Source organism: Hippopotamus amphibius, chromosome 7 (assembly GCF_030028045.1).
Source record: "Hippopotamus amphibius kiboko isolate mHipAmp2 chromosome 7, mHipAmp2.hap2, whole genome shotgun sequence".
Lineage (NCBI taxonomy): Eukaryota > Metazoa > Chordata > Mammalia > Artiodactyla > Hippopotamidae > Hippopotamus > Hippopotamus amphibius.
In genome coordinates, this window is record NC_080192.1 from 65,440,067 (window position 1) to 65,452,354 (window position 12,288).

Genomic DNA, 12,288 nt, shown 5'->3' on the forward strand with positions numbered 1-12,288 from the left:
GAGCAGTTAGGGGTGGCCTTAGTCCCTACCCTCTGGGACCCTGGATGCCTGCATGAGCTTGCTTCTGAACCAGGATTCGTTACTGTGAAACCTAATCTGGTCTGGTCAAACCTACTCAGATGTCACGCTGGAAAAGGTGTGGTAATCATATTCCCATAACAGTGTTAATGTATCCATTATGGTGAAATTGCAGTTACTACTTCCAAAACTTGAGTATAAGGATAACTTCACAAAACCTACTTAAAAAATCTGAGGGTTCCATATTGAACTCGAGTTGGAAGAGGCGAGTCTGGTCTCAAAATGGAGGTAAAACCTCCGCCCGGTTGCCCCCAGCCCGACTCTGGCCGTTGTCGCCGCTGCCGCTGCCGCCGGGGGGGAGGAGAGCCATGATCCAAAGGAACCAGAACAGTTGAGAAAACTGTTTATTGGTGGTCTGAGCTTTGAAACTACAGATGATAGCCTAAGAGAACATTTTGAGAAATGGGGCACACTTACAGATTGTGTGGTGATGAGAGACCGCCAAACAAAATGTTCCAGGGGCTTTGGTTTTGTGACTTACTCTTGTGTTGAAGAGGTGGATGCAGCAATGTGCGCTCGACCACACAAGGTTGATGGGCGTGTAGTGGAACCAAAGAGAGCTGTTTCTAGAGAGGATTCTGTAAAGCCTGGTGCCCATCTAACAGTGAAGAAAATTTTTGTTGGTGGTATTAAAGAAGATACAGAAGAATATAATTTGAGAGACTACTTTGAAAAGGATGGCAAGATTGAAAGCATAGAAGTTATGGAAGACAGGCAGAGTGGAAAAAAGAGAGGATTTGCTTTTGTAACTTTTGATGATCATGATACAGTTGATAAAATTGTTGTTCAGAAATATCACACTATTAATGGGCATAATTATGAAGTGAAAAAGGCCCTTTCTAAACAAGAAATGCAATCTGCTGGATCACAAAGAGGTCGTGGAGGTGGATCTGGCAACTTTATGGGTCGTGGAGGAAACTTTGGAGGTGGAGGAGCTAACTTTGGCTGTGGTGGAAACTTTGGTGGGAGAGGAGGCTATGGTGGTGGAGGTGGTAGCAGTAGAGGTAGTTCTGGAGGAGGTGATGGTGGATATAATGGATTTGGAGGTGATGGTGGCAACTATGGCAGTGGACCTGGTTATAGCTATGGTGGTGGTGGACCAGGATATGGAAACCAAGGTGGTAGATATGGTGGTGGTGGTGGAGGATATGATGGTTACAATGAAGGAGGACATTTTGGAGGTAACTATGGTGGTGGTGGGAACTATAATGATTTTGGAAATTATAGTGGACAACAGCAATCAAATTATGGACCCATGAAGGGGGGCAGTTTTGGTGGAAGAAGCTCGGGTAGTCCCTATGGTGGTGGTTATGGATCTGGTGGTGGAAGTGGTGGATATGGTAACAGAAGGTTCTAAAAACTCAGAAGAAAAGGGCTACAGTTCTTAGCAGGAGAGAGAGCGAGGAGTTGTCAGGAAAGCTGCAGGTTACTTTGAGACAGTTGTCCCAAATGCATTAGAGGAACTGTAAAAATCTGCCACAGGAGGAACGATGATCCATAGTCAGAAAAGTTACTGCAGCTTAAACAGGAAACCCTTCTTGTTCAGGACTGTCATAGCCACAGTTTGCAAAAAGTGCAGCTATTGATTAATGCAATGTAGTGTCAATTAGATGTACATTCTTGAGGTCGTTTATCTGTTGTAGCTTTGTCTTTTTCTTTTTCTTTTCATCACATCAGGTATATTGCCCTGTAAATTGTGGTAGTGGTACCAGGAATAAAAAAATAAGGAATTTTTAACTTTTCAAAAAAAAAAAAATCTGAGAAGATAAATTGTGGATATTGACATAAAGATGCTGGAAAATACTACTATTATTCTTGGTGTGAAAAGCAATTGAATTATTATTTTGTAATTGAGAGAGATGTAGACTAAATGTTTTATTTTGTGTATTAGCCACAATAATTTCTATTGCCGCTAAGGCATTTATAGCATTTCAGCCTGAAAAAATATTAGTAAGAGATTCTAAAATAGGTTCTTATTTAAAGTATTATAGGCTGCTTGAATTAAACTAAACTGTCATCAATGGGAATAAATGTGGCTAATAACAGGAAGGAACTATTACTTTTAAAAGGAATTAAGAAGTAAAATTAGTACTGTTCTATATGTTACATTAGAAATGTATTGATGATGACTTGAGGTCAATATCTTGTGTTTTATGGATTTGCTATAGCTTGTTTGTATAAATCAGAAGGCCTCAGTCTCTACATCTGCTGGAAGTAAAATATAGTTCACTTCTATGAAGGATCAGTCAACATGCCACTTATGTACACAGAGAGAATAATTTTCTTCTCTGGAGCTAAAACATGCTGTTACTATAAGACAATCAAAATCTCAGTGTAGGAGAAAAAATTTAAATTGAATCTAGCCCTGAAAAAGGGGGTTGAACTTCGGAAAGAGAATGGCCATGAACTTAGATTACACCAGGTTCACTCTAGCTGTGCTCCTAAGATAATCAGCTTCAGTCTGGGAGTTGAAGGGAGCCAGGATGAGAAGTTAGAAACTGTGTAATAATTCAGGTGAGAGCTGAGAGAGGCTTGAACCAGTACACATTTGGCAGAGATTCTGAGAAGTAAAAACCTGAGTATAAAGGTAAAGCTGGCAAGATTTGCTGATAGATCAGATGTGAAATGTGGAAGAAACTAAATAATAAAGCACTACTGAATGCATCTGGTTACATTAAGAGAATGTTATTTCTTGGAAGAAGAATAGTCTCCAATAGAGGCATTGTATTCACATTATTTTCCTAGAGGTCAAATTTAATAAAATTTTGTTCTAAAGGAGTGGATGAGATTTAAAAAGTAAGGAAGCTCACTGGTAACAGGAAATGGTGGACAAAAAATTGATTCCTTGTTTTAAAATTCTACCTAAGTCTGACTTTATTGAAGATGATATGTATCTTAGAAAATGAACCAATGAAAAATAGTTTCAAGTCTGCAAGGGCCAACTGTTGAGAACGTTAAAAACAGTTGTCCTTTATAATCTCCATTATAAATAGACATTTAAGATATTTCTCACATTAATTTGTTACCTATTATTTGTTAAATCTTTTTTATTTTCTACCTATTTTTTATTTGTTATTATTTGTTTTACCCTAAATTTTGTTACCTATTTCTTCATAAAATTCTCTACTCATTTGATTTATGGAATCTACTTTTCTCATTTGCTAGAACCTTTTCATTCTTTTTCAAGGGTTATTATCTCTACTTTCATCCAAATTCTATTCATCTGAGAGGTTTTATTTATGATTCTTCTCTTCCATAATGACAGAGATTAAGTCTTTCTTATACACTAACTTTTCCCAATGTATGATATATATATATGTATTAGGTTCTCAATAAATGTTTTTTTGAATTAACAAATCTAGGAATATAGCAGAGATTCTCAAAAGGAAACAGCATGTGTAGGTGGGATGTTTGCACAGAGTCTCTGGAAGTGCTTTTTTAAAACTACAGTAAAGATTTTGGAAAGTTATGTGCTGCCATCCTACCCCTACCCATCTGGTCCACTCTTGATGGAGAGTGGGGCATACAGGTACTCCTATGAGGGTAACTGGTCTACAATATCTTTGACTTGAACCTCTCACTTATTCCCAGAGCTTCAACTGTTACCCATATGCTAAAAATATCCAAATCTCCATCTTTAACACTGTCCCCCTTTTCAGTACCTCACCTGTTCATGAATTCTGGTAGATAGCCTCTAAGATGATCCTTACCTTTGGAAATATTCACTCTTGTGCAGTACCCTTGAACATCATATTGGAATTGGTCTTTGTGATCAATAAGTAGCATATGGCACAAGTCATTTATGAAAGAAGGTTATAGAAAAGACTGCAGATTCTCTCTTGAGTTCTCTCTCCTTCTCTCTTTCTTTGATGATTTGCTCTAGAGGAAACCATGTCACGACCTGACCTACAAAGAAGCTTTCATGAGGAACTGAAGCCTTCAGCCAACAGCCATGTGAATTAGTTTGGAAGGGATCCTCCCTGATATGAGTACGGACCTGCCCAAAGCTTCACCGCAACCTCAGGAGAGACTGAGCTGGAACCACCCTCCAAAGCCATTTCCAGATTCCTGATACTGACACAAAATGTGTGAATTAATAGATACTCGTTATTTTAAGCTGCTAAGATTTGGGATCATTTGTTATGTAACAATAGATATTAATAGAACATCTAACACTCAAAGAGTCTTGAGTTGAAATTATTCTGTTGAACTCTACCTGCTTTTTGCCCTGTACTCTTTACACAGGTCAGTGATGCTATCATCAGCACAGTGGCTCACAACCACACTGAAATTTTCTTTCTCCCTCAAATCATCATATTAAATTAGGCTCCAAGTATACTAAATTTATCCTCCTTATTTTTTCTTAAAAATCTTTATGCCCTCTGCCATTGCGTTATGGCCAAGAACTGAACCACGTGAAATACCACTTGGATTCTCATCACATTAATAATTCAGAATTCACTCTGTGCTGTATTAGATACAGGCATGAGATTCTACCTCACAGTTTTTCATTTTTCCCCTTTCTTTAAAATAATTACCTTTCTGAATTTAAAATACACTTTACATGGCATTTCCATGATTGCTCAGGATAAGAAATTCTGAAAAAGATATGGTAATCTTGTTATTAATTATAACTTACTCATATTAATTATATCTTACTCTTTATAGCATGAAATTTATTTTGTGTTTATGGTGTATATAAAACTCAGGAAAACCTCATGTTTTATGCAGGTTTTCTTAAATACACTTTATAATTCAAGATGCTAAGCTTCAGAGAGTTTATAGACTGAGGTTACATAAAAATAACATTTTAGTGAACGCATGAAGAAATCCAATAATCAGTCAGTTTGTTTTAAAGGTATATGCAATGTAAGTTCTCATTGGGCAGATTTGTCTCTCTTATCCTTGTCTATACTGTTGTTGCTAAAACACATTCTGGTACAGAGAAGGAGTTAAATAATTGTTGGATGGGTGACTGCACAATATAAAGTTTGTGCATAGATGAAAACTTAATTTCAGGTGATAGATATACCTCAGTACTTCTAAGTAAACAATGCTGAATGGTAGGATCATCAAGAAAATTGTCTTGCTCCTGGAAAGAGCCAATTGCCTTGTTCTTCCCATCCACTACGATCCTCACAGAATCCATTGAGCCTCAGGTAAGAAAAGACTCTAGGAATCCCTTAGCAAGGGCCACTTCACTAGAGAGCTGTGCAACTCACAGAAGCTAGACTAAAACACAGAAGGGAACAGTGGCCCTCAAAGAAACTTATTTCCAAACAGTTGAGCCCAAGGCTACAGGACAAAGATAAAGGAGACGAGAGGCAGAGTGTAGAAAACAAGGTTTCCTTAGGCACCAAGTGGCCCAAGTCATTTCCCTTTATTTTTTTCTGTAAATCAGCCACTTGGATTATTCTCCGTTCCTCAAATATTCACATACAAACTTCAGTCTTTCTAGTTCCAATTTTTATTCTTCTTGGAACCTTCTTTACCTCACGACCTTTCTCTGCTTACCACAGTCTTCCCTTTCATGCATCTTTGTTAAAATGCTTGCCAGATTTTCTCAATTAAAAAAGGCTATTTTCCTCAGTGCCCCCACGTCTTTTCTATACTATAGAATTTATGTAACCTAATATGCTTCTATTATTATAAGCTTATATAATATACTGTATTATATCATAAGGATTATATTATATTTTAAGGATTATAAGATTACAATGATTATGCTTGTATTAAAATTGTTTGTATCACTCTTTCCCTACTAGATAATAGTAATTCGAAGGGAGCAGTTATGCTCTTTTTATGTTTTTAGTCTCTAAGTAGCTATCCTGGCATTTGACATATAACAGAAAAAGTGCAACAATTGCTGGATTGAATAGAGCTGAATGCTGAGAAACTTCCCAGTTCAGGGACCTCCTTGTTTCAAAAAAAAAAAAGCACAATCCCTATAATAAAGTCAGCGTTGTTCTTGAGAAATCTTCATGAAAGCAACTTGGTTTGAAAAGGCTTCTTAAGGACAATAATGCTGACCTTTGGCATCCATCACATCACAACCATTCTTTTATGAGAGGGTGGCACTTTTGCAATGCAGGCAAGAAAAAAGAGGAACGACAGGCCATAACTTGCGAAGTATCTTGCCTCTCTTGTGTTTAGCTCTAAGCGTGGCTCCGTACAGGCAGCCCAGGAAAAAACTTGAATGAAAACTAGGAGGTAGGGTGTTGGAAGAGAAAGGGGGTCACATTTAGAGCGGTTACTTTTTTTTTGGCTGCACCATGTACAAACACCTGTTATACTTCCAGCAACACTTATAACACTGAAGTGAGAAAACTTCTGAATCTGCTTTGATTTCTCAGAAAAAAAGAGACTAATAGCAAAAAGGTATGTTATGCCTGAAACACACGTTGTGAGTTGCTTCACCCTACACCTCAGATTTATGGTGGTGGAGTGGTTTGGGTCACAGAAAAGTTGTGAATCAAGCAAGCAGTCGCTGTGCCTTCACATTTGGATGTGAGACATATGACCCCACCCCTACAACTCTGTTTTTCTTTAACAATTGTTGCCCTCAAGTCAATGGTGCGTGTAGGACATCCTTTTCTCTTTGCTTTGAAGAAAATCTACATTTGTGTACAAAATTTTATATTTATATTTTTCTAGATTGTTTCCAAGGTTCAGCTGCTTCCTTTGACTGGAGACTTTAAGGTTATGTCAGCCTTGTGCTCCCCAGGAACCTGGCACATTCTCTAGGAAACTGGCCAGGAAAAACTTGATTGGCCTGGGCTTGGACCAGGTCTGCACCAAAATGGCCATCTTCATATCCACAGGTTCAGTGACAAAGTTCCCTTAGAGTGCTTTCTGCATCCCATTGCCTCAAGTAGTTGTCTATGTAAAACCTCCAAATATCTCTTCCTCCATCTTTCTTTTTAGACCCTTTGTACCCTCTGCCTGAGTCAGTAGGGAATTGGTATTTTAGATGATTTCCTGTTTACCAAGACTGCCTTACTATGGAACTAGCTAGTGGTTTGTCTGTCTTATGCTCTAAATCACCTTCTCTCTTTATACCCAGCCTATGTTTCATTCTGTGGACCCTATGCTAAGTGTCAGTAACTTACCTGAAATTCCCTAATTTATATAAAAGTGAAGATGGTAAGTATGGCACCTTGTTTCATTCAAAGAGGTACTTCCTTGATGCACCTGGAATAGGCTTGTGTGCATGGACTCTTTAGAAGGCTTAATTCCTTCCTCATGTATACCTTCCCTGGGAATTTAATATATGGCTGATTTTCTACAAAACTGATATCCAAATCAAGAGGCCAAGTGCTGTGCCCACTCTAGCCACTCACTTCTCCTGGGTTCCAGGGAGAAGCTCCCACAGACCCCTGCCAAGAATAAACACTGGGATGTTCAAATGTGTTCATGTGGTAAACACACAGCTTGGGACGTCATTTTTCTGGGACTCTGCTTTAATGTATACATGTAAGATCTTTACATGTGCCCACTTTCTTCATATACATAAGGCTGTATACATTAATACATGTAATGCACATGTAATAATATAGGACTTGGAATCAGATTCCTTGGTTCATTGCCCAACATACTATTTTCTAGCCTTGTACAGTTAGGCAAATGAGTTAACATTCCTGTCTCCATTCCTATGTCTGTGTGGTACAAAGGGCAGAAAACCAGACCTCAACCTGGGTCCCTCTAGATGAATAAAAAGAGAGGGAAGGAGATGAACTCCAGGGCAGAGAAACCTCGGCATGTAAGGAAGAAAACCCTTGGGAATGGACTCACCTTTGAACTACCAGGAAAAGCAAATTGGGAGGCGCTAAGTAGACCATGATCTACCTGAGAAAACCTGAAGGCTTTCTTGACATGAGCTGTGTGTTTGGAAGGAAGGAAGAAAGCAGAGAAAGCATCCTGAATGGCTGACACTAGTTCCTTGCCTCAATAAGGCTTTGGCAAGACCCTAATTCTACCCAATCCAAAAGACTATCCGGGCTGTTCCTAATAATTTTTGTGTGAAATAGCCTGCGTGGACTCTTCTAAGGCAACTCCAGGAGTTGTAAGAGTTGAACTTAAACATTTTCCTCCAAACTCCTACCCTTTCTTCCAGACCTCAGCTGCAGCCATGCCTCCCCATCTCACCTCTAGAACACATTCTAAGTCAGCACAGCCATCAGCCCTTCCTTTTAACCTGTATAGTTTCTCAAATCTAAGCATCTCTTTTCCTTCTTTAGTTTCATCAGAGTTGACTGTGGGAGAAGGAGCCAGCAACCTGTATTAGTTTTCCATCTTGACAAGAAACTACAACTTCTCTCCTAATTCTATGCACCTGTTGCCCTGGCTGTCTTATCTGACTCCTTCTTCCCTTTTGTTCGGGAAATTGCTGCTCATCTACAATTCTCAGGTCATTTGTATCCTAGTCTTTGAGAGTTTTTCGCTCTGAAGATAGAATAAGTCTGTTCCTTTTAAGTGCAAATGTAGAACTTAGTACATGACTCTGTCATTGTTCTTTTGCCTTATGCTGCTGTCCTTTCTTCACTCGTGTGCCATTAATTCAGGGAAGAATTATTTATCTTTGGCTCCTGAACTCCAAGTCCAGGGCCTGGTTCATCATATTTGCTAAGTGTTGTTGAAATGAAATTTAAAGGAAACAAACAAACAAACAAAGTAATCTGTGATGGAAAAACTTGGAATAAAACTTCTTGGGATAATTTATAAAGTTTCCAAAATGCATTCTTGAAGCAGTACTAGTTCCCTAGCAGAGAATAAAGCAGTAAGTACCATAAGAGCACTTGAGTCTAAATGGACAAGCTGTGCCACACAGTACAATTAGGTAAAACATTTATAATATAAAGTGTCCTGAAGAACTTTAACAACTCATAATGAAATTACAAGTGTAAATAAATTGCAGTAGAAGGGATGAAGAAATTAAAGAATAGTTACCAAGATGAAGATGGTAGCAGTAAATGGCTTGAGATTACAAATTCAAATATAGTGGAGAGGTAGATGGGACGCAGGGTTTTAGAAAGATCATTACAAATTACAATGGTTTAGAAGAAAAGGCAGCCATTCTAAGTGTAGAGAAAAAAAAATATGGCAGAGCTGAGTGCAAAGAAAAGAGACAGGATGAGAAATATCCTTGGGAGGCAAAACAGTAAGCTAAATTCATTCTGATTTTAATCTTTCTATTTTAACATCAAGTTTAATATCAAGTTTTGGGAAGTAGTTTAAGCACAAAAAATCTTTTGTGTATTTTTTCAAGTTTCTCTGACTGTTCTACAATGTAAACAAAGTCCAGTGAACGCAACAAAATAGGAAACAGACAATATTTTCCCCTGAGTCTCATTTGGAGTAATCAGTGGTTTGGCCCCTCTGGGCCTGGATTATTTTCAGTTTACTAATGATCATTCAGAATTTGTACTCTATTCAGATCAATTTTATTAGTTCCTTGTAAATCCACCTTCCAGGCTGGTCAGAGAAGATCAAGCCTTACTTTGCAACTAAAGATGCTGAGGTGTAGAGAGTGTAAGTTTTGCATAATCTTGGACTGAGAAATAATTTCTATGTGACTTAGTCTTTTGACATTTTGTTATGTGTTAATCCATATAATGTAAGTCTATCTTCTGGCATGTTTTGACATTGATGAAATGGAAATTCAGTGACCCAAAACCATACCCACTGATAGAGATTTAGGTCTAAAAGTCATCTTAAGTGTTAGCTATAGTAAAGTCCTTAGTTAGAGATGAGGAAACTGATGTACTACAAAATTAAATAAATACATTTATAAACAAACATTCAAACAAATACATAAATAAATCTTTATCACTAGTATCAGGGACAGTTTCCAGTACAGTTAGGAGTAGAACCCAACTATGGCGACTTCCAGTACGGTTTTCTCTCTTAGAAACAACACTACCTCCTATTGTCCTGTTTAAATAAATTACAATTTATATTCTAATGAACACTCCTGACTCTCTAACATGACACAGCCAATATTAATCCAGGCAAACTGGTGTGAAATGAGGGGTACAAAAGGATCCTTCCACTACTGAAAGAGAATAAATTACAAATAAAAAATATTAAAGTATAATAAAATCACTTGACCTGTCATCTGTATGAGTTTTGGTGTAAGATTTTAAAGAACTCTTCAAAAATAGCCCCTTCAAACAAAAATAATTGTTTTCCTAGGAAAGGAATGTATTAAGAATTTAGGACAATTTAATTTATTGCACCTCAGCCACTGACCCAAAGAAGACTAAAGAGATGACATTTAGCATTTCATGGAGGAGTGGAATCAAGAAGCAGGAGGCATTACTGAAGAGTAAATATTTCACTAGGAGAAAGGACTGTGATGGTTTCCTTATCTGTGTGGTAAATAGATCCAATTTCTTATTTCTTCTCCATTTAAAAAAATGATCTGAATGTCAATTTTCTGGCTTTCTAGTAATATTAATATAACTTGCATATCTTATATTGGAAACACGCTTTCATGAATCTCTTATTCTAGAAGGCCCAGGAAAGACCATTAGAATTGAGAGATGCAGTAACCAGCCTCTAAGATGATTCCCAATAATGCCACCTCCTACTTTTCACAGTCTTGTCTAGTCCTTAGTCACCTCGTATCCAACCATACAGGGTTGATCTGCCTGTGGCAGAAATGAGGACATGCCTCTTTTGAGATTAGGTGATAAAAGTCTACAGCTTTCATCTTGGACTTTCTCTTTTCTTCCTCTTCTCCTCCTCCTCCTCCTTCTTCTCCTCTTCATATTCCTCCTCAATCTCTTCCTCTTCTCCTTTTTCCTCTTTCTCCCTCCTCTCCTCCCTCTACCTATTCCTTCTGCCTCTCTTTCTCTTACTCTGAGGAAGGAATAGACATATACTGAGGACACTCTGGCAGTTCTGTGAGCTCTGTGAAGACACCTGTGTGGAGAGGAACTTAGACTTCTAGCCAACAGTCAGTGAGGAGCTGAGGACTCCATCCAACTGCTGTGTGAGTGTGCATCTTAAAAGCATATGCCAGGGCTGTCCTGGTGGCACAGTGGTTAAGAATCCACCTGCCAGTGCAGGGGACATGTGTTCGAGCCCTAGTCCAGGAAAATCCCACATGCCATGGAGCAACTAAGCCTGTGCATCACAACTACTGAGCCTGCACTCTAGATCACACAAGCCACAACTATTGAGCCCACACACCAAAACTACTGAAGCCTGCACGCCTAGAACCACTGCAATAAGAAGCCTGTGCACCGCAATGAAGAGTAGCCCCCACTCTCTGCAACTACAGAAATCCCACACGCAGCAATGAAGACCCCATGCAGCCAATAAACAAAACATAAAATAAATAAATAAATTTATAAAAAAAAAATATGCCACCTAAGTAAAGGTTTCAGAGACATTACAGGTTTAGTCAGTGGCTTGACTGTATCCTCATGAGAATCCTTGAGCCAGAACCACCCAGCTCCTGGATTCTTGATGCTTAGAAACTGTTAATAAGTTTTTCAGTCTTAAACCATTTTGTTTTGGGTTAATTTTTAATGTAGCAATAAATACCTACTATATGTACATAGTGAGTTTTATGAAATCATTAGTATAAACAAGATCCTTTACATAAATAAACATGTGGTAAAGACTGTTGTTTGGCCAAGAATATCTGTTCTATCCTCACTCTATAGCAATAGAACTGTGGTTGGAAATATGACCTCGCAGGAAAAGACACTATTTCCTTGACCTTCCCTATATTTAGATTGGGGTATTTGACTAAATGCTGGTCAATGGGATGCAAGCAGACTTAATATTGGTAACTTCTGATTCATCATCAGCTTAAAAGTCACGAATGTGGCCTCTTCCATCTTCTCTTTTCTTGCTCATGAGACGCAACACTTTTGAGAAGAGCAGAATTTATAAACTAAGAAAAACTCATCTCTGGGTGGTAATTAGGATCAGGACTGGCATTGGGATTGTTTGTAAGGGAGAAATAAACTGTTTTGTAACTCACTTGCATTGTTGAGTTTACTTACAGCGGTTTAGTCTTTACTCTTATTGATAGTAGGTATTGAAAGGCTATCATATGGAAGGTGAGTTTTTTATATGCTTATGGAAATGACAGGGAGAGCAGATAGAAAATAGACAGGAGAAAACTGGTTATAATGGGCAATTGAGAAAGGGAAACTGAAAATGAGTGAAATTAAAAAAAAAGAAAAGAAAAGAAAA

The 12,288-nt window shown here is 38.1% G+C and overlaps 1 pseudogene; it reads left to right on the forward strand.

The window, feature by feature from the left end:
- Positions 1 to 300: 300 nt before the first annotated feature.
- LOC130857235 (heterogeneous nuclear ribonucleoprotein A3-like) lies at positions 301 to 1,689 on the forward strand (annotated as a pseudogene).
- The last annotated feature ends 10,599 nt before the right edge of the window (positions 1,690 to 12,288 follow it).